The sequence below is a fragment of the Triturus cristatus genome, chromosome 12 (genome assembly GCF_964204655.1).
Source record: "Triturus cristatus chromosome 12, aTriCri1.1, whole genome shotgun sequence".
Classification (NCBI taxonomy): domain Eukaryota; kingdom Metazoa; phylum Chordata; class Amphibia; order Caudata; family Salamandridae; genus Triturus; species Triturus cristatus.
The window spans coordinates 460,473,378-460,497,712 of NC_140595.1; the positions used below are offsets into that span (position 1 = coordinate 460,473,378).

The following is a 24,335-nucleotide window of genomic DNA, read 5'->3' on the forward strand; positions in this document are numbered from 1 at the left end:
AGGCATGCCTATAATCTCTGTCCTCTTCATGGGACACACAGGCATGCATATAATCTCTGGTCTCTTCATGGGACACACAGGCATTACTATAATCCGAGGTCTCTTCATGGGACACACAGGCATGCCTATAATCCGAGGTCTCTTCATGGGACACACAGACATGCCTATAATCCGAGGTCTCTTCATAGGACACACAGGCATGCCTATAATCTGAGGTCTCTTCATGGGACACACAAGCATGCCTATAATCTCCGGTCTCTCCATGGGACACACAGGCATGCCTATAATCTCCGGTCTCCTCATGGGACACACAGGCATGCCTATAATCTCCGGTTTCTTCATGGGACACACAGGCATGTCTATAATTTCTGGTCTCTTCATGGGACACACAGGCATGCCTATAATCTCCGGTCTCTTCATGGGACACACAGGCATGCCTATAATCTCGGTCTCTTCATGGGACACACAGGCATGCCTATAGTCTCGGTCTTTTCATGGGACACACAGGCATGCCTATAATCTCTGGTCTCTTAATGGGACAATCAGGCATGCCTATAATCCGAGGTCTCTTCATGGGGCACACAGGCATGCCGAAAATCTCCGGTCTCTTCATGGGACACACAGGCATGCCTATAATCTCCGGTCTCTTCATGGGACACACAGGTTTGCCTATAATCTCCGGTCTCTGCATGGGACACACAGACATGCCTATAATCTCCAGTCTTTTCATGGGACACAGGCATGCCTATAATCTCCAGTCACTTCATGGGACACACAGGCATGCCTATAATCTCCGGTCTCTTCATGGGACACACAGGCATGCCTATAATCTCCGGTCTCTTCATGGGACACACAGGCATGCCTATAATCTCCGGTCACTTAATGGGACACTCAGGCATGCCTATAATCTCTGGTCTCTTCATGGGACACACAGGCATGCCTATAATCTCTGGTCTCTTCATGGGACACACAGGCATGCCTATAATCCTAGTTCTCTTCATGGGACACACATGCATGCCTAAAATCCAAGGTCTCTTCATAGGACACACAGGCATGCCTATAATCTCTGGTCCTTTCATGGGACACACAGGCATGCCTATAATCCTAGTTCTCTTCATGGGACACACAGGCATGCCTATAATCTGAGGTCTCTTCATGGGACACACAGGCATGCCTATAATCTGAGGTCTCTTCATGGGACACACAGGCATGCCTATAATCTCCGGTCTCTTCATGGGACACACAGGCATGCCTATAATCTCCGGTCTCTTCATGGGACACACAGGCATGCCTATAATCTCCGGTCTGTTCATGGGACTCACAAGCATGCCTATAATCTTCGGTCTCTTCATGGGACACACAGGCAAGCCTATAATCTCTGGTCTCTTCATGGGACACACAGGCATGCCTATAATCTCCGGTCTCTTCATGGGACACACAGGCATGCCTATAATCCGTGTTTTCTTCATGGGACACACAGGCATGCCTATAATCTGAGATCTCTTCATGAGACACACAAGCATGCCTATAATCTCTGGTCTCTTCATGGGACACACAGGCATGCCTACAATCTCCGGTCTCTTCATGGGACACACAGGCATGCCTATAATCTCTGTTCTCTTCATGGGACACACAGGCATGCCTATAATCTCCGGTCTCTTCATGGGACACACAGGCATGCATATAATCTCTGGTCTCTTCATGGGACACACAGGCATTACTATAATCCGAGGTCTCTTCATGGGACACACAATCCTGCCTATAATCTAAGGTCTCTTCATGGGACACACAGGCATGCCTATAATCCGAGGTCTCTTCATGGGACACACAGGCATGCCTATAATCCGAGGTCTCTTCATGGGACACACAAGCATGCCTATAATCTCCGGTCTCTCCATGGGACACACAGGCATGCCTATAATCTCCGGTCTCTTCATGGGACACACAGGCATGCCTATAATCTCCGGTATCTTCATGGGAAACACAGGCATGTCTATAATTTCTGGTCTCTTCATGGGACACACAGGCATGCCTATAATCTCTGGTCTCTTCATGGGACACACAGGCATGCCTATAATCTCGGTCTCTTCATGGGACACACAGGCATGCCTATAATCTCGGTCTTTTCATGGGACACACAGGCATGCCTATAATCTCTGGTCTCTTAATGGGACACACAGGCATGCCTTTAATCCGAGGTCTCTTCATGGGGCACACAGGCATGCCGAAAATCTCCGGTCTCTTCATGGGACACACAGGCATGCCTATAATCTCCGGTCTCTTCATGGGACACACAGGTTTGCCTATAATCTCCGGTCTCTGCATGGGACACACAGACATGCCTATAATCTCCGGTCTCTTCATGGGACACAGGCATGCCTATAATCTCCAGTCACTTCATGGGACACACAGGCATGCCTATAATCTCCGGTCTCTTCATGGGACACACAGGCATTCCTATAATCTCAGGTCTCTTCATGGGACACACAGGCATGCCTATAATCTCCGGTCACTTAATGGGACACTCAGGCATGCCTATAATCTCCGGTCTCTTCATGGGACACACAGGCATGCCTATAATCTCTGGTCTCTTCATGGGACACACAGGCATGCCTATAATCTCCGGTTTCTTCATGGCACACACAGGCATGCCTATAATCCTAGTTCTCTTCATGGGACACACATGCATGCCTAAAATCCAAGGTCTCTTCATAGGACACACAGGCATGCCTATAATCTCTGGTCCCTTCATGGGACACACAGGCATGCCTATAATCCTAGTTCTATTCATGGGACACACAGGCATGCCTATAATCTGAGGTCTCTTCATGGGACACACAGGCATGCCTATAATCTGAGGTCTCTTCATGGGACACACAAGCATGCCTATAATCTCCGGTCTCTTCATGGGATACACAGGCATGCCTGTAATCTCTGGTCTCTTCATGGGACACCCAGGCATCCCTATAATCAGAGGTCTCTTCATGGGTCACACAGGCATGCCGATAATCTCCGGTCTCTTCATGGGACACAGGGGCATGCCTATAATCTCCGGTCTCTTCATGGGACTCACAAGCATGCCTATAATCTTCGGTCTCTTCATGGGACACACAGGCAAGCCTATAATCTCTGGTCTCTTCATGGGACACACAGGCATGCCTATAATCTCCGGTCTCTTCATGGGACACACAGGCATGCCTATAATCCGAGTTTTCTTCATGGGACACACAGGCATGCCTATAATCTGAGATCTCTTCATGAGACACACAAGCATGCCTATAATCTCCGGTCTCTTCATGGGACACACAGGCATGCCTACAATCTCCGGTCTCTTCATGGGACACACAGGCATGCCTATAATCTCTGTCCTCTTCATGGGACACACAGGCATGCCTATAATCTCTGTCCTCTTCATGGGACACACAGGCATGCCTACAATCTCCGGTCTCTTCATGGGACACACAGGCATGCCTATAATCTCTGTCCTCTTCATGGGACACACAGGCATGCCTATAATCTCTGTCCTCTTCATGGGACACACAGGCATGCATATAATCTCTGGTCTCTTCATGGGACACACAGGCATTACTATAATCCGAGGTCTCTTCATGGGACACACAGGCATGCCTATAATCCGAGGTCTCTTCATGGGACACACAGACATGCCTATAATCCGAGGTCTCTTCATAGGACACACAGGCATGCCTATAATCTGAGGTCTCTTCATGGGACACACAAGCATGCCTATAATCTCCGGTCTCTCCATGGGACACACAGGCATGCCTATAATCTCCGGTCTCCTCATGGGACACACAGGCATGCCTATAATCTCCGGTATCTTCATGGGACACACAGGCATGTCTATAATTTCTGGTCTCTTCATGGGACACACAGGCATGCCTATAATCTCCGGTCTCTTCATGGGACACACAGGCATGCCTATAATCTCGGTCTCTTCATGGGACACACAGGCATACCTATAGTCTCGGTCTTTTCATGGGACACACAGGCATGCCTATAATCTCTGGTCTCTTAATGGGACAATCAGGCATGCCTATAATCCGAGGTCTCTTCATGGGGCACACAGGCATGCCGAAAATCTCCGGTCTCTTCATGGGACACACAGGCATGCCTATAATCTCCGGTCTCTTCATGGGACACACAGGTTTGCCTATAATCTCCGGTCTCTGCATGGGACACACAGACATGCCTATAATCTCCAGTCTTTTCATGGGACACAGGCATGCCTATAATCTCCAGTCACTTCATGGGACACACAGGCATGCCTATAATCTCCGGTCTCTTCATGGGACACACAGGCATGCCTATAATCTCCGGTCTCTTCATGGGACACACAAGCATGCCTATAATCTCCGGTCACTTAATGGGACACTCAGGCATGCCTATAATCTCTGGTCTCTTCATGGGACACACAGGCATGCCTATAATCTCTGGTCTCTTCATGGGACACACAGGCATGCCTATAATCCTAGTTCTCTTCATGGGACACACATGCATGCCTAAAATCCAAGGTCTCTTCATAGGACACACAGGCATGCCTATAATCTCTGGTCCCTTCATGGGACACACAGGCATGCCTATAATCCTAGTTCTCTTCATGGGACACACAGGCATGCCTATAATCTGAGGTCTCTTCATGGGACACACAGGCATGCCTATAATCTGAGGTCTCTTCATGGGACACACAAGCATGCCTATAATCTCTGGTCTCTTCATGGGATACACAGGCATGCCTATAATCTCTGGTCTCTTCATGGGACACATGCATGCCTCTAATCTCTGGTCTCTTCATGGGACACCCAGGCATCCCTATAATCAGAGGTCTCTTCATGGGTCACACAGGCATGCCGATAATCTCCGGTCTCTTCATGGGGCACACAGGCATGCCTATAATCTCCGGTCTCTTCATGGGACACACGGGCATGCCTATAATCTCCGGTCTCTTCATGGGACTCACAAGCATGCCTATAATCTTTGGTCTCTTCATGAGACACACAGGCAAGCCTATAATCTCTATTCTCTTCATGGGACACACAGGCATGCCCATAATCCGAGGTCTCTTCGTGGGACACACAGACATGCCTATAATCCGCAGTCTCTTCATGGGACACCCAGGCATCCCTATAATCGGAGGTCTCTTCATGGGGCACACAGGCATGCCAATAATCTCCGGTCTCTTCATGGGACACACAGGCATGCCTATAATCTCCGGTCTCTTCATGGGACACACAGGCATGGCTATAATCTCCGGTCTCTTCATGGGACACACAGGCATGCCTATAATCTCCGGTCTCTTCATGGGACACACAGCCATGCCTATAATCCGAGTTCTCTTCATGGGACACACAGGCATGCCTATAATCTGAGATCTCTTCATGGGACACACAAGCATGCCTATAATCTCCGGTCCCTTCATAGGACACACAGGCATGCCTATAATCCTAGTTCTCTTCATGGGACACACAGGCATGCCTATAATCCGAGGTCTCTTCATGGGACACATAAGCATGCCTATAATCTCCGGTCTCTTCATGGGACACACAGGCATGCCTACAATCTCCCGTCTCTTCATGGGACACAGAGGCATGCCTACAATCTCCCGTCTCTTCATGGGACACACAGGCATGCCTATAATCTCCGGTCTCTTCATGGGACACACAGACTTGCCTATAAGCTCCAGTCTCTTCACAGGACACACAGGCATACCTATAATCTTTAGTCTCTTCATGGGACACACAATCATGCCTATAATCTCCGGTCTTTTCATGGGACACACAGACTTGCCTATAATCTCCGGTCTCTTCACAGGACACACAGACATACCTATAATCTTTAGTCTCTTCATGGGACACACAGGCATGCCTATAATCTGAGATCTCTTCATGAGACACACAAGCATGCCTATAATCTCCGGTCTCTTCATGGGACACACAGGCATGCCTACAATCTCCGGTCTCTTCATGGGACACACAGGCATGCCTATAATCTCTGTCCTCTTCATGGGACACACAGGCATGCCTATAATCTCTGGTCTCTTCATGGGACACACAGACATTACTATAATCCGAGGTCTCTTCATGGGACACACAGGCCTGCCTATAATCTAAGGTCTCTTCATGGGACACACGGACATGCCTATAGTCCGAGGTCTCTTCATGGGACACACAGACATGCCTATAATCCGAGGTCTCTTCGTAGGACACACAGGCATGCCTATAATCCGAGGTCTATTCATGGGACACACAAGCATGCCTATAATCTCCGGTCTCTCCATGGGACACATAGGCATGCCTATAATCTCCGGTCTCTTCATGGGACACACAGGCATGCCTATAATCTCCGGTCTCTTAATGGGACACACAGGCATGACTATAATCTCTGGTCTCTTCATGGGACACACAGGCATGCCTATAATCTCCGGTCCCTTATGGGACACACAGGCATGCCTATAATCCTAGTTCTCTTCATGGGACACACAAGCATGCCTATAATCTCCGGTCTCTTCATGGGACACACAGGCATGCCTACAATCTCCCGTCTCTTCATGGGACACACAGGCATGCCTATAATCTCTGGTCTCTTCATGGGACACACAGGCATGCCTATAATCTCCGGTCTCTTCATGGGACACACAGGCATGCATATAATCTCCGGTCTCTTCATGGGACACACAGGCATGCCTATAATCTCCGGTCTCTTCATGGAACACACAGGCCTGTCTATAATCTGAGGTCTCTTAATGGGACACACAGGCATGCCCATAATCCGAGGTCTCTTCGTGGGACACACAGACATGCCTATAATCCGCAGTCTCTTCATGGGACACCCAGGCATCCCTATAATCAGAGGTCTCTTCATGGGGCACACAGGCATGCCGATAATCTCCGGTCTCTTCATGGGACACACAGGTAGGGGTGGGCGGAATTTGCGGAATTAACCTTCGCAAATTATCGCGAGAATGTTTAAAATTATCGCAAACAAGCAGAAATATCGCAAAGATGCGGAAGTTTTTTTCCGGCATGTTCGCGAGATTTTCTGCATGGTTGCGGGTCGCCAACTTACCCATGTGGTTGCTTGCGGGCGCGGCCATCTTGTTTTGAGTTGTTCTCGCGGTGCATGATCGCGAGAAGAAAGACGTGATCGCGCGACGCATGACGTCACTGCGGGCGCGAACTGTCGCGAGACAGCGCAAATGGCTAAAAACAATACAACATCTCATGGAGAACGCGACCGGATCAAGAAAACTTGTCGGCGAACGCAGGGATTCAGGTAAGGCGATCGCGCGCGCGCGAGAATGTATCATTTTACAGCGCGAGCAAGAAACAAATTATCGCCAAGCTGCGGAAACCGGAATTTTTGACATTTTCGCGCTCTCCGCGGAACGCAAAAATGCCAAATTATCGCAATTTCCGCGAACGGAACGAAATTTTTGACCAGGCCTACACACAGGCATGCCTATAATCTCCGGTCTCTTCATGGGACACACAGGCATGGCTATAATCTCCGGTCTCTTCATGGGACTCACAAGCATGCCTATAATCTTCGGTCTCTTCATGGGACACACAGGCATGCCTACAATATCCCGTCTCTTCATGGGACACACAGGCATGCCTACAATCTCCCGTCTCTTCATGGGACACACAAGCATGCCTATAATCTCCGGTCCCTTCATAGGACACACAGGCATGCCTATAATCCTAGTTCTCTTCATGGGACACACAGGCATGCCTATAATCTGAGGTCTCTTCATGGGACACATAAGCATGCCTATAATCTCCGGTCTCTTCATGGGACACACAGGCATGCCTACAATATCCCGTCTCTTCATGGGACACACAGGCATGCCTACAATCTCCCGTCTCTTCATGGGACACACAGGCATAACTATAATCACTGGTCGCTTCATGAGACACACAGGCATGCCTATAATCTCCGGTCTCTTCATGGGACACACAGGCATGCCTATAATCTCCGGTCTCTTCATGGAACACACAGGCCTGTCTATAATCTGAGGTCTCTTCATGGGACACACAGGCATGCCCATAATCCGAGGTCTCTTCGTGGGACACACAGACATGCCTATAATCTGCAGTCTCTTCATGGGACACCCAGGCATCCCTATAATCGGAGGTCTCTTCATGGGACACACAGACTTGCCCATAATCTCCGGTCTCTTCACAGGACACACAGGCATACCTATAATCTTTAGTCTCTTCATGGGACACACAATCATGCCTATAATCTCCGGTCTTTTCATGGGACACACAGACTTGCCTATAATCTCCGGTCTCTTCACAGGACACACAGGCATACCTATAATCTTTAGTCTCTTCATGGGACACACAGGCATGCCTATAATCTGAGATCTCTTCATGAGACACACAAGCATGCCTATAATCTCCGGTCTCTTCATGGGACACACAGGCATGCCTACAATCTCCGGTCTCTTCATGGGACACACAGGCATGCCTATAATCTCTGTCCTCTTCATGGGACACACAGGCATGCCTATAATCTCTGTCCTCTTCATGGGACACACAGGCATGCATATAATCTCTGGTCTCTTCATGGGACACACAGGCATTACTGTAATCCGAGGTCTCTTCATGGGACACACAGGCCTGCCTATAATCTAAGGTCTCTTCATGGGACACACAGACATGCCTATAATCCGAGGTCTCTTCATGGGACACACAGACATGCCTATAATCCGAGGTCTCTTCATAGGACAAACAGGCATGCCTATAATCCGAGGTCTATTCATGGGACACACAAGCATGCCTATAATCTCCGGTCTCTCCATGGGACACACAGGCATGCCTATAATCTCCGGTCTCTTCATGGGACACACAGGCATGCCTATAACCTCCGGTCTCTTAATGGGACACACAGGCATGCCTATAATCTCTGGTCTCTTCATGGGACACACAGGCATGCCTATAATCTCCGGTCCCTTATGGTACACACAGGCATGCCTATAATCCTAGTTCTCTTCATGGGACACACAAGCATGCCTATAATCTCCAGTCTCTTCATGGGACACACAGGCATGCCTACAATCTCCCGTCTCTTCATGGGACACACAGGCATGCCTATAATCTCTGGTCTCTTCATGGGACACACAGGCATGCCTATAATCTCCGGTCTCTTCATGGGACACACAGGCATGCATATAATCTCCGGTCTCTTCATGGGACACACAGGCATGCCTATAATCTCCGGTCTCTTCATGGAACACACAGGCCTGTCTATAATCTGAGGTCTCTTCATGGGACACACAGGCATGCCCATAGTCCGAGGTCACTTCGTGGGACACACAGACATGCCTATAATCCGCAGTCTCTTCATGGGACACCCAGGCATCCCTATAATTGGAGGTCTCTTCATGGGGCACACAGGCATGCCGATAATCTCCGGTCTCTTCATGGGACACACAGGCATGCCTATAATCTCCGGTCTCTTCATGGGACACACAGGCATGGCTATAATCTCCGGTCTCTTCATGGGACTCACAAGCATGCCTATAATCTTCGGTCTCTTCATGGGACACATAGGCATGCCTATAATCTCTGGTCTCTTCATGGGACACACAGGCATGCCTATAATCTCCGGTCTCTTCATGGGACATACAACCATGCCTATAATCCGAGTTCTCTTCATGGGACACACAGGCATGCCTATAATCTGAGATCTCTTCATGGGACACACAAGCATGCCTATAATCTCGGGTCTCTTCATGGGACACACAGGCATGCCTACAATCTCCGGTCTCTTCATGGGACACACAGGCATGCCTATAATCTCCGTTCTCTTCATGGGACACACAGGCATGCCTATAATCTCCGGTCTCTTCATGGGACATATAGGCATGCATATAATCTCTGGTCTCTTCATGGGACACACTGGCATTTCTATAATCCGATGTCTCTTCATGGGACACACAGGCCTGCCTATAATCTAAGGTCTCTTCATGGAACACGCAGGCATGCCTATAATCCGAGGTCTCTTCATGGGACACACAGACATGCCTATAATCCGAGGTCTCTTCATGGGACACACAGGCATGCCTATAATCCGAGGTCTCTTCATGGGACACACAAGCATGCCTATAATCTCCGGTCTCTTCATGGGACACACAGGCATGCCTATAATTTCCGGTCTCTTCATGGGACACACAGTCATGCCTATAATCTCCGGTCTCTTAATGGGACACACAGGCATGCCTGTAATCTCTGGTCTCTTCATGGGACACACAGGCATGCCTATAATCTCCGGTCCCTTCATAGGACACACAGGCATGCCTATAATCCTAGTTCTCTTCATGGGACACACAGGCATGCCTATAATCTGAGGTCTCTTCATGGGACACATAAGCATGCCTATAATCTCCGGTCTCTTCATGGGACACACAGGCATGCCTACAATCTCCCATCTCTTCATGGGACACACAGGCATGCCTACAATATCCCGTCTCTTCATGGGACACACAGGCATGCCTATAATCTCCGGTCTCTTCATGGGACACACAGACTTGCCTATAATCTCCGGTCTCTTCACAGGACACACAGGCATACCTAAAATCTTTAGTCTCTTCATGGGACACACAAGCATGCCTATAATCTCCGATCTTTTCATGGGACACACAGACTTGCCTATAATCTCCGGTCTCTTCACAGGACACACAGGCATACCTATAATCTTTAGTCTCTTCATGGGACACACAGGCATGCCTATAATCTTCGGTCTCCTCATGGGGCACAGAGGAATGCCTATATTCTGAGGTCTCTTCATGGGACACACAGGCATGCCTATAATCTCTGGTCTCTTCATGGGACACACAGACATGCCTATATTCCGAGGTCTCTTCATGGGACACACAGGCATGCCTATAATCTCTGGTCTCTTCATGGGACACACAGACATGCCTATAATCTCTGGTCTCTTCATGGGAGACACATCCCCAGTCTCTTAATGGGACACACAGGCATGCCTATAATCTCCGGTCTCTTCATGGGACAAACAGGCATGCCTATAATCTCCGGTCTCTACATGGGACACAAAGGCATGCCTATAATCTCCGGTCTCTTCATGGGACACACAGGCATGCCTATAATCCTAGTTCTCTTCATAGGACACACAGGCATGCCTATAATCCAAGCTCTCTTCATGGGACACACAGGCATTCCTATAATCTCTGGTCCCTTCATGGGACACACAGGCATGCCTATAATCCTAGTTCTCTTCATGGGACACACAGGCATGCCTATAATTTGAGGTCTCTTCATGGAACACACAAGCATGCCTATAATCTCCGGTCTCTTCATGGGACTCACAGGCATGCCTACAATCTCCGGTCTCTTCATGGGACACACAGGCATGCCTATAATCTCGGGTCTCTTCATGGGACACACAGGCATGCCTACAATCTCCGGTCTCTTCATGGGACACACAGGCATGCCTATAATCTCCGGTCTTTTCATGGAACACACAGGCCTGCCTATAATCTGTGGTCTCTTCATGGGACACACAGGCATGCCTATAATCTGAGGTCTCTTCATGGGACACACAAGCATGCCTATAATCTCTGGTTTCTTCATGGGACACACAGGCATGCCTACAATCTCCAGTCTCCTTATGGGACACACAGGCATGCCTATAATCTCTTGTCTCTTCATGGAACACACAGGCCTGCCTATAATCTGTGGTCTCTTCATGGGATACACAGGCATGCCCATAATCCGAGGTCTCTCCGTGGGACACACAGACATGCCTATAATCCGTGGTTTCTTTATGGGACACCCAGGCATCCCTATAATCGGACGTCTCTTCATGGGGCACGCAGGCATGCCGATAATCTCCGGTCTCTTCATGGGACACACAGGCATGCCTATAATCCGAGTTCTCTTCATGGGACACACAGGCATGCCTATAATCTGAGATCTCTTCATGGGACACACAAGCATGCCTATAATCTCCGGTCTCTTCATGGGACACACAGGCATGCCTATAATCTCCGTTCTCTTCATGGGACACACAGGCATGCCTATAATCTCCGGTCTCTTCATGGGACACACAGGCATGCATATAATCTCTGGTCTCTTCATGGGACACACAGGCATTCCTATAATCCGAGGTCTCTTCATGGGACACACAGGCCTGCCTATAATCAAAGGTCTCTTCATGGGACACACAGGCATGCCTATAATCCGACATCTCTTCATGGGACACACAGACGTGCCTATAATTCCGAGGTCTCTTCATGGGACACACAAGCATGCCTATAATCTCCGGTCTCTTCATGGGACACACAGGCATGCCTATAATCTCCGGTCTCTTCATGGAACACACAGGCATGCCTATAATCTCCGGTCGCTTCATGGGACACACAGACATGCCTATAATCTCCGGTCAATTCATGGAACACACAGGCATGCCTATAATCTCCGGTCTCTTAATGGGACACACAGGCATGCCTATAATCTCTGGTCTCTTCATGGGAAACACAGGCATGCCTATAATCTCCGGTCTCTTAATGGGACACACAGGCATGCCTATAATCGCCGGTCTCTTCATGGGACACACAGGCATGCCAATAATCTCCGGTCTCTTCATGGGGCACAGAGGAATGCCTATAATCTCCGGTTTCTTCATGGGACACACAGGCATGCCTATAATCCGAGGTCTCTTCATTGGACACACAGGCATGCCTATAATCCTAGGTCTCTTCATGGGGCACACAGGCATGCCGAAAATCTCCAGTCTCTTCATGGGACACACAAGCATGCCTATAATCTCCGGTCTCTTCATGGGACACACAGGCATGCCTATAATCTCCGTTCTCTTCATGGGACACACAGGCATGCCTATAATCTCCGGTCTCTTCATGGGACACACAGGCATGCATATAATCCCTGGTCTCTTCATGGGACACACAGGCATTCCTATAATCCGAGGTCTCTTCATGGGACACACAGGCCTGCCTATAATCAAAGGTCTCTTCATGGGACACACAGGCATGCCTATAATCCGACATCTCTTCATGGGACACACAGACGTGCCTATAATTCCGAGGTCTCTTCATGGGACACACAAGCATGCCTATAATCTCCGGTCTCTTCATGGAACACACAGGCATGCCTATAATCTCCGGTCGCTTCATGGGACACACAGACATGCCTATAATCTCCGGTCAATTCATGGAACACACAGGCATGCCTATAATCTCCGGTCTCTTAATGGGACACACAGGCATGCCTATAATCTCTGGTCTCTTCATGGGAAACACAGGCATGCCTATAATCTCCGGTCTCTTAATGGGACACACAGGCATGCCTATAATCTCCGGTCTCTTCATGGGACACACAGGCATGCCAATAATCTCTGGTCTCTTCATGGGGCACAGAGGAATGCCTATAATCTCCGGTTTCTTCATGGGACACACAGGCATGCCTATAATCCGAGGTCTCTTCATTGGACACACAGGCATGCCTATAATCCTAGGTCTCTTCATGGGGCACACAGGCATGCCGAAAATCTCCAGTCTCTTCATGGGACACACAGGCATGCCTATAATCTCCGGTATCTTCATGGGACACACAGGCTTGCCTATAATCGGAGGTCTCTTCATGAGACACACAAGCATGCCTATAATATCCGGTCTCTTCATGGGATACACAGGCATGCCTATAATCTCCGGTCTCTTCATGGGGCACACAGGCATGCCTATAATCTCCGGTCTCTTCATGGGACACACAGGCATGCCTATAATCTCCGGTCTGTTCATGGGACTCACAAGCATGCCTATAATCTTCGGTCTCTTCATGGGACACACAGGCAAGCCTATAATCTCTGGTCTCTTCATGGGACACACAGGCATGCCTATAATCTCCGGTCTCTTCATGGGACACACAGGCATGCCTATAATCCGTGTTTTCTTCATGGGACACACAGGCATGCCTATAATCCGTGTTTTCTTCATGGGACACACAGGCATGCCTATAATCTGAGATCTCTTCATGAGACACACAAGCATGCCTATAATCTCTGGTCTCTTCATGGGACACACAGGCATGCCTACAATCTACGGTCTCTTCATGGGACACACAGGCATGCCTATAATCTATGTTCTCTTCATGGGACACACAGGCATGCCTATAATCTCCGGTCTCTTCATGGGACACACAGGCATGCATATAATCTCTGGTCTCTTCATGGGACACACAGGCATTACTATAATCCGAGGTCTCTTCGTGGGACACACAGGCCTGCCTATAATCTAAGGTCTCTTCATGGGACACACAGGCATGCCTATAATCCGAGGTCTCTTCATGGGACACACAGACATGCCTATAATCCGAGGTCTCTTTATAGGACACACAGGCATGCCTATAATCCGAGGTCTCTTCATGGGACACACAAGCATGCCTATAATCTCCGGTCTCTCCATGGGACACACAGGCATGCTTATAATCACTGGTCTCTTCATGGGACACACAGGCATGCCTATAATCTCCGGTATCTTCATGGGACACACAGGCATGTCTATAATTTCTGGTCTCTTCATGGGACACACAGGCATGCCTATAATCTCCGGTCTCTTCATGGGACACACAGGCATGCCTATAATCTCGGTCTCTTCATGGGACACACAGGCATGCCTATAATCTCGGTCTTTTCATGGGACACACAGGCATGCCTATAATCTCTGGTCTCTTAATGGGACACACAGGCATGCCTATAATCCGAGGTCTCTTCATGGGGCACACAGGCATGCCGAAAATCTCCTGTCTCTTCATGGGACACACAGGCATGCCTATAATCTCCGGTCTCTTCATGGGACACACAGGTTTGCCTATAATCTCCGGTCTCTGCATGGGACACACAGACATGCCTATAATCTCCGGTCTCTTCATGGGACACAGGCATGCCTATAATCTCCAGTCACTTCATGGGACACACAGGCATGCCTATAATCTACGGTCTCTTCATGGGACACACAGGCATGCCTATAATCTCCGGTCTCTTCATGGGACACACAGGCATGCCTATAATCTCTGGTCACTTAATGGGACACTCAGGCATGCCTATAATCTCCGGTCTCTTCATGGGACACACAGGCATGCCTATAATCTCTGGTCTCTTCATGGGACACACAGGCATGCCTATAATCTCCGGTTTCTTCATGGGACACACAGGCATGCCTATAATCCTAGTTCTCTTCATGGGACACACATGCATGCCTAAAATCCAAGGTCTCTTCATAGGACACACAGGCATGCCTATAATCTCTGGTCCCTTCATGGGACACACAGGCATGCCTATAATCCTAGTTCTATTCATGGGACACACAGGCATGCCTATAATCTGAGGTCTCTTCATGGGACACACAGGCATGCCTATAATCTGAGGTCTCTTCATGGGACACACAAGCATGCCTATAATCTCCGGTCTCTTCATGGGATACACAGGCATGCCTGTAATCTCTGGTCTCTTCATGGGACACCCAGGCATCCCTATAATCAGAGGTCTCTTCATGGGTCACACAGGCATGCCGATAATCTCCGGTCTCTTCATGGGACACACAGGCATGCCTATAATCTCCGGTCTCTTCATGGGACACAGGGGCATGCCTATAATCTCCGGTCTCTTCATGGGACTCACAAGCATGCCTATAATCTTTGGTCTCTTCATGGGACACACAGGCAAGCCTATAATCTCTGGTCTCTTCATGGGACACACAGGCATGCCTATAATCTCCGGTCTCTTCATGGGACACACAGGCATGCCTATAATCTGAGATCTCTTCATGAGACACACAAGCATGCCTATAATCTCCGGTCTCTTCATGGGACACACAGGCATGCCTACAATCTCCGGTCTCTTCATGGGACACACAGGCATGCCTATAATTTCTGTCCTCTTCATGGGACACACAGGCATGTCTATAATCTCTGTCCTTTTCATGGGACACACAGGCATGCATATAATCTCTGGTCTCTTCATGGGACACACAGGCATTACTATAATCCGAGGTCTCTTCATGGGACACACAGGCCTGCCTATAATCTAAGGTCTCTTCATGGGACACACAGGCATGCCTATAATCCGAGGTCTCTTCATGGGACACACAGACATGCCTATAATCCGAGGTCTCTTCATAGGACACACAGGCATGCCTATAATCTGAGGTCTCTTCATGGGACACACAAGCATGCCTATAATCTCCGGTCTCTTCATGGGACACACAGGCATGCCTATAATCTCCGGTCTCTTCATGGAACACACAGGCATGCCTATAATCTCCGGTCGCTTCATGGGACACACAGACATGCCTATAATCTCCGGTCAATTCATGGAACACACAGGCATGCCTATAATCTCCGGTCTCTTAATGGGACACACAGGCATGCCTATAATCTCTGGTCTCTTCATGGGAAACACAGGCATGCCTATAATCTCCGGTCTCTTCATGGGACACACAGGCATGCCTATAATCTCCGGTCTCTTCATGGGACACACAGGCATGCCAATAATCTCCGGTCTCTTCATGGGGCACAGAGGAATGCCTATAATCTCCGGTTTCTTCATGGGACACACAGGCATGCCTATAATCCGAGGTCTCTTCATTGGACACACAGGCATGCCTATAATCCTAGGTCTCTTCATGGGGCACACAGGCATGCCGAAAATCTCCAGTCTCTTCATGGGACACACAGGCATGCCTATAATCTCCGGTCTCTTCATGGGACACACAGGCTTGCCTATAATCGGAGGTCTCTTCATGAGACACACAAGCATGCCTATAATATCCGGTCTCTTCATGGGATACACAGGCATGCCTATAATCTCCGGTCTCTTCATGGGACACACAGGCATGCCTATAATCTCCGGTCTCTTCATGGGACACACAGGCATGCCTATAATCTCCGGTCTGTTCATGGGACTCACAAGCATGCCTATAATCTTTGGTCTCTTCATGGGACACACAGGCAAGCCTATAATCTCTGGTCTCTTCATGGGACACACAGGCATGCCTATAATCTCCGGTCTCTTCATGGGACACACAGGCATGCCTATAATCCGTGTTTTCTTCATGGGACACACAGGCATGCCTATAATCTGAGATCTCTTCATGAGACACACAAGCATGCCTATAATCTCTGGTCTCTTCATGGGACACACAGGCATGCCTACAATCTACGGTCTCTTCATGGGACACACAGGCATGCCTATAATCTCCGGTCTCTCCATGGGACACACAGGCATGCCTATAATCTCCGGTCTCTTAATGGGACACACAGGCATGCCTATAATCTCCGGTCTCTTAATGGGACACACAGGCATGCCTATAATCTCTGGTCTCTTCATGGGACACACAGGCATGCCTATAATCTCCGGTCCCTTATGGGACACACAGGCATGCCTATAATCCTAGTTCTCTTCATGGGACACACAAGCATGCCTATAATCTCCAGTCTCTTCATGGGACACACAGGGATGCCTACAATCTCCCGTCTCTTCATGGGACACACAGGCATGCCTATAATCTCTGGTCTCTTCATGGGACACACAGGCATGCCTATAATCTCCGGTCTCTTCATGGGACACACAGGCATGCATATAATCTCCGGTCTCTTCATGGGACACACAGGCATGCCTATAATCTCCGGTCTCTTCATGGAACACACAGGCCTGTCTATAATCTGAGGTCTCTTCATGGGACACACAGGCATGCCCATAGTCCGAGGTCACTTCGTGGGACACACAGACATGCCTATAATCCGCAGTCTCTTCATGGGACACCCAGGCATCCCTATAATTGGAGGTCTCTTCATGGGGCACACAGGCATGCCGATAATCTCCGGTCTCTTCATGGGACACACAGGCATGCCTATAATCTCCGGTCTCTTCATGGGACACACAGGCATGGCTATAATCTCCGGTCTCTTCATGGGACTCACAAGCATGCCTATAATCTTCGGTCTCTTCATGGGACACATAGGCATGCCTATAATCTCTGGTCTCTTCATGGGACACACAGGCATGCCTATAATCTCCGGTCTCTTCATGGGACATACAACCATGCCTATAATCCGAGTTCTCTTCATGGGACACACAGGCATGCCTATAATCTGAGATCTCTTCATGGGACACACAAGCATGCCTATAATCTCGGGTCTCTTCATGGGACACACAGGCATGCCTACAATCTCCGGTCTCTTCATGGGACACACAGGCATGCCTATAATCTCCGTTCTCTTCATGGGACACACAGGCATGCCTATAATCTCCGGTCTCTTCATGGGACATATAGGCATGCATATAATCTCTGGTCTCTTCATGGGACACACTGGCATTTCTATAATCCGAGGTCTCTTCATGGGACACACAGGCCTGCCTATAATCTAAGGTCACTTCATGGAACACGCAGGCATGCCTATAATCCGAGGTCTCTTCATGGGACACACAGACATGCCTATAATCCGAGGTCTCTTCATGGGACACACAGGCATGCCTATAATCCGAGGTCTCTTCATGGGACACACAAGCATGCCTATAATCTCCGGTCTCTTCATGGGACACACAGGCATGCCTATAATTTCCGGTCTCTTCATGGGACACACAGTCATGCCTATAATCTCCAGTCTCTTAATGGGACACACAGGCATGCCTGTAATCTCTGGTCTCTTCATGGGACACACAGGCATGCCTATAATCTCCGGTCCCTTCATAGGACACACAGGCATGCCTATAATCCTAGTTCTCTTCATGGGACACACAGGCATGCCTATAATCTGAGGTCTCTTCATGGGACACATAAGCATGCCTATAATCTCCGGTCTCTTCATGGGACACACAGGCATGCCTACAATCTCCCATCTCTTCATGGGACACACAGGCATGCCTACAATCTCCCGTCTCTTCATGGGACACACAGGCATGCCTATAATCTCCGGTCTCTTCATGGGACACACAGACTTGCCTATAATCTCCGGTCTCTTCACAGGACACACAGGCATACCTAAAATCTTTAGTCTCTTCATGGGACACACAAGCATGCCTATAATCTCCGATCTTTTCATGGGACACACAGACTTGCCTATAATCTCCGGTCTCTTCACAGGACACACAGGCATACCTATAATCTTTAGTCTCTTCATGGGACACACAGGCATGCCTATAATCTTCGGTCTCCTCATGGGGCACAGAGGAATGCCTATATTCTGAGGTCTCTTCATGGGACACACAGGCATGCCTATAATCTCTGGTCTCTTCATGGGACACACAGACATGCCTATATTCCGAGGTCTCTTCATGGGACACACAGGCATGCCTATAATCCGAGGTCTCTTCATGGGACACACAAGCATGCCTATAATCTCCGGTCTCTCCATGGGACACACAGGCATGCTTATAATCACCGGTCTCTTCATGGGACACACAGGCATGCCTATAATCTCCGGTCTCTTCACAGGACACACAGGCATACCTAAAATCTTTAGTCTCTTCATGGGACACACAAGCATGCCTATAATCTCCGATCTTTTCATGGGACACACAGACTTGCCTATAATCTCCGGTCTCTTCACAGGACACACAGGCATACCTATAATCTTTAGTCTCTTCATGGGACACACAGGCATGCCTATAATCTTCGGTCTCCTCATGGGGCACAGAGGAATGCCTATATTCTGAGGTCTCTTCATGGGACACACAGGCATGCCTATAATCTCTGGTCTCTTCATGGGACACACAGACATGCCTATATTCCGAGTTCTCTTCATGGGACACACAGGCATGCCTATAATCCGAGGTCTCTTCATGGGACACACAAGCATGCCTATAATCTCCGGTCTCTCCATGGGACACACAGGCATGCTTATAATCACCGGTCTCTTCATGGGACACACAGGCATGCCTATAATCTCCGGTATCTTCATGGGACACACAGGCATGTCTATAATTTCTGGTCTCTTCATGGGACACACAGGCATGCCTATAATCTCCGGTCTCTTCATGGGACACACAGGCATGCCTATAATCTCGGTCTCTTCATGGGACACACAGGCATGCCTATAATCTCGGTCTTTTCATGGGACACACAGGCATGCCTATAATCTCTGGTCTCTTAATGGGACACACAGGCATGCCTATAATCCGAGGTCTCTTCATGGGGCACACAGGCATGCCGAAAATCTCCTGTCTCTTCATGGGACACACAGGCATGCCTATAATCTCCGGTCTCTTCATGGGACACACAGGTTTGCCTATAATCTCCGGTCTCTGCATGGGACACACAGACATGCCTATAATCTCCGGTCTCTTCATGGGACACAGGCATGCCTATAATCTCCAGTCACTTCATGGGACACACAGGCATGCCTATAATCTACGGTCTCTTCATGGGACACACAGGCATGCCTATAATCTCCGGTCTCTTCATGGGACACACAGGCATGCCTATAATCTCTGGTCACTTAATGGGACACTCAGGCATGCCTATAATCTCCGGTCTCTTCATGGGACACACAGGCATGCCTATAATCTCTGGTCTCTTCATGGGACACACAGGCATGCCTATAATCTCCGGTTTCTTCATGGGACACACAGGCATGCCTATAATCCTAGTTCTCTTCATGGGACACACATGCATGCCTAAAATCCAAGGTCTCTTCATAGGACACACAGGCATGCCTATAATCTCTGGTCCCTTCATGGGACACACAGGCATGCCTATAATCCTAGTTCTATTCATGGGACACACAGGCATGCCTATAATCTGAGGTCTCTTCATGGGACACACAGGCATGCCTATAATCTGAGGTCTCTTCATGGGACACACAAGCATGCCTATAATCTCCGGTCTCTTCATGGGATACACAGGCATGCCTGTAATCTCTGGTCTCTTCATGGGACACCCAGGCATCCCTATAATCAGAGGTCTCTTCATGGGTCACACAGGCATGCCGATAATCTCCGGTCTCTTCATGGGACACACAGGCATGCCTATAATCTCCGGTCTCTTCATGGGACACAGGGGCATGCCTATAATCTCCGGTCTCTTCATGGGACTCACAAGCATGCCTATAATCTTTGGTCTCTTCATGGGACACACAGGCAAGCCTATAATCTCTGGTCTCTTCATGGGACACACAGGCATGCCTATAATCTCCGGTCTCTTCATGGGACACACAGGCATGCCTATAATCTGAGATCTCTTCATGAGACACACAAGCATGCCTATAATCTCCGGTCTCTTCATGGGACACACAGGCATGCCTACAATCTCCGGTCTCTTCATGGGACACACAGGCATGCCTATAATTTCTGTCCTCTTCATGGGACACACAGGCATGTCTATAATCTCTGTCCTCTTCATGGGACACACAGGCATGCATATAATCTCTGGTCTCTTCATGGGACACACAGGCATTACTATAATCCGAGGTCTCTTCATGGGACACACAGGCCTGCCTATAATCTAAGGTCTCTTCATGGGACACACAGGCATGCCTATAATCCGAGGTCTCTTCATGGGACACACAGACATGCCTATAATCCGAGGTCTCTTCATAGGACACACAGGCATGCCTATAATCTGAGGTCTCTTCATGGGACACACAAGCATGCCTATAATCTCCGGTCTCTTCATGGGACACACAGGCATGCCTATAATCTCCGGTCTCTTCATGGAACACACAGGCATGCCTATAATCTCCGGTCGCTTCATGGGACACACAGACATGCCTATAATCTCTGGTCAATTCATGGAACACACAGGCATGCCTATAATCTCCGGTCTCTTAATGGGACACACAGGCATGCCTATAATCTCTGGTCTCTTCATGGGAAACACAGGCATGCCTATAATCTCCGGTCTCTTCATGGGACACACAGGCATGCCTATAATCTCCGGTCTCTTCATGGGACACACAGGCATGCCAATAATCTCCGGTCTCTTCATGGGGCACAGAGGAATGCCTATAATCTCCGGTTTCTTCATGGGACACACAGGCATGCCTATAATCCGAGGTCTCTTCATTGGACACACAGGCATGCCTATAATCCTAGGTCTCTTCATGGGGCACACAGGCATGCCGAAAATCTCCAGTCTCTTCATGGGACACACAGGCATGCCTATAATCTCCGGTCTCTTCATGGGACACACAGGCTTGCCTATAATCGGAGGTCTCTTCATGAGACACACAAGCATGCCTATAATATCCGGTCTCTTCATGGGATACACAGGCATGCCTATAATCTCCGGTCTCTTCATGGGACACACAGGCATGCCTATAATCTCCGGTCTCTTCATGGGACACACAGGCATGCCTATAATCTCCGGTCTGTTCATGGGACTCACAAGCATGCCTATAATCTTTGGTCTCTTCATGGGACACACAGGCAAGCCTATAATCTCTGGTCTCTTCATGGGACACACAGGCATGCCTATAATCTCCGGTCTCTTCATGGGACACACAGGCATGCCTATAATCCGTGTTTTCTTCATGGGACACACAGGCATGCCTATAATCTGAGATCTCTTCATGAGACACACAAGCATGCCTATAATCTCTGGTCTCTTCATGGGACACACAGGCATGCCTACAATCTACGGTCTCTTCATGGGACACACAGGCATGCCTATAATCTCCGGTCTCTCCATGGGACACACAGGCATGCCTATAATCTCCGGTCTCTTAATGGGACACACAGGCATGCCTATAATCTCCGGTCTCTTAATGGGACACACAGGCATGCCTATAATCTCTGGTCTCTTCATGGGACACACAGGCATGCCTATAATCTCCGGTCCCTTATGGGACACACAGGCATGCCTATAATCCTAGTTCTCTTCATGGGACACACAAGCATGCCTATAATCTCCAGTCTCTTCATGGGACACACAGGGATGCCTACAATCTCCCGTCTCTTCATGGGACACACAGGCATGCCTATAATCTCTGGTCTCTTCATGGGACACACAGGCATGCCTATAATCTCCGGTCTCTTCATGGGACACACAGGCATGCATATAATCTCCGGTCTCTTCATGGGACACACAGGCATGCCTATAATCTCCGGTCTCTTCATGGAACACACAGGCCTGTCTATAATCTGAGGTCTCTTCATGGGACACACAGGCATGCCCATAGTCCGAGGTCACTTCGTGGGACACACAGACATGCCTATAATCCGCAGTCTCTTCATGGGACACCCAGGCATCCCTATAATTGGAGGTCTCTTCATGGGGCACACAGGCATGCCGATAATCTCCGGTCTCTTCATGGGACACACAGGCATGCCTATAATCTCCGGTCTCTTCATGGGACACACAGGCATGGCTATAATCTCCGGTCTCTTCATGGGACTCACAAGCATGCCTATAATCTTCGGTCTCTTCATGGGACACATAGGCATGCCTATAATCTCTGGTCTCTTCATGGGACACACAGGCATGCCTATAATCTCCGGTCTCTTCATGGGACATACAACCATGCCTATAATCCGAGTTCTCTTCATGGGACACACAGGCATGCCTATAATCTGAGATCTCTTCATGGGACACACAAGCATGCCTATAATCTCGGGTCTCTTCATGGGACACACAGGCATGCCTACAATCTCCGGTCTCTTCATGGGACACACAGGCATGCCTATAATCTCCGTTCTCTTCATGGGACACACAGGCATGCCTATAATCTCCGGTCTCTTCATGGGACATATAGGCATGCATATAATCTCTGGTCTCTTCATGGGACACACTGGCATTTCTATAATCCGAGGTCTCTTCATGGGACACACAGGCCTGCCTATAATCTAAGGTCACTTCATGGAACACGCAGGCATGCCTATAATCCGAGGTCTCTTCATGGGACACACAGACATGCCTATAATCCGAGGTCTCTTCATGGGACACACAGGCATGCCTATAATCCGAGGTCTCTTCATGGGACACACAAGCATGCCTATAATCTCCGGTCTCTTCATGGGACACACAGGCATGCCTATAATTTCCGGTCTCTTCATGGGACACACAGTCATGCCTATAATCTCCAGTCTCTTAATGGGACACACAGGCATGCCTGTAATCTCTGGTCTCTTCATGGGACACACAGGCATGCCTATAATCTCCGGTCCCTTCATAGGACACACAGGCATGCCTATAATCCTAGTTCTCTTCATGGGACACACAGGCATGCCTATAATCTGAGGTCTCTTCATGGGACACATAAGCATGCCTATAATCTCCGGTCTCTTCATGGGACACACAGGCATGCCTACAATCTCCCATCTCTTCATGGGACACACAG

General features: G+C 49.0%; 1 protein-coding gene across 1 annotated transcript in view; it reads right to left on the bottom strand.

The window, feature by feature from the left end:
• The window catches only part of ITFG1 (integrin alpha FG-GAP repeat containing 1), a 1,870,060-nt gene that overhangs the window by 889,121 nt on the left and 956,604 nt on the right, over window positions 1-24,335 (bottom strand). The window lies entirely within an intron of this gene.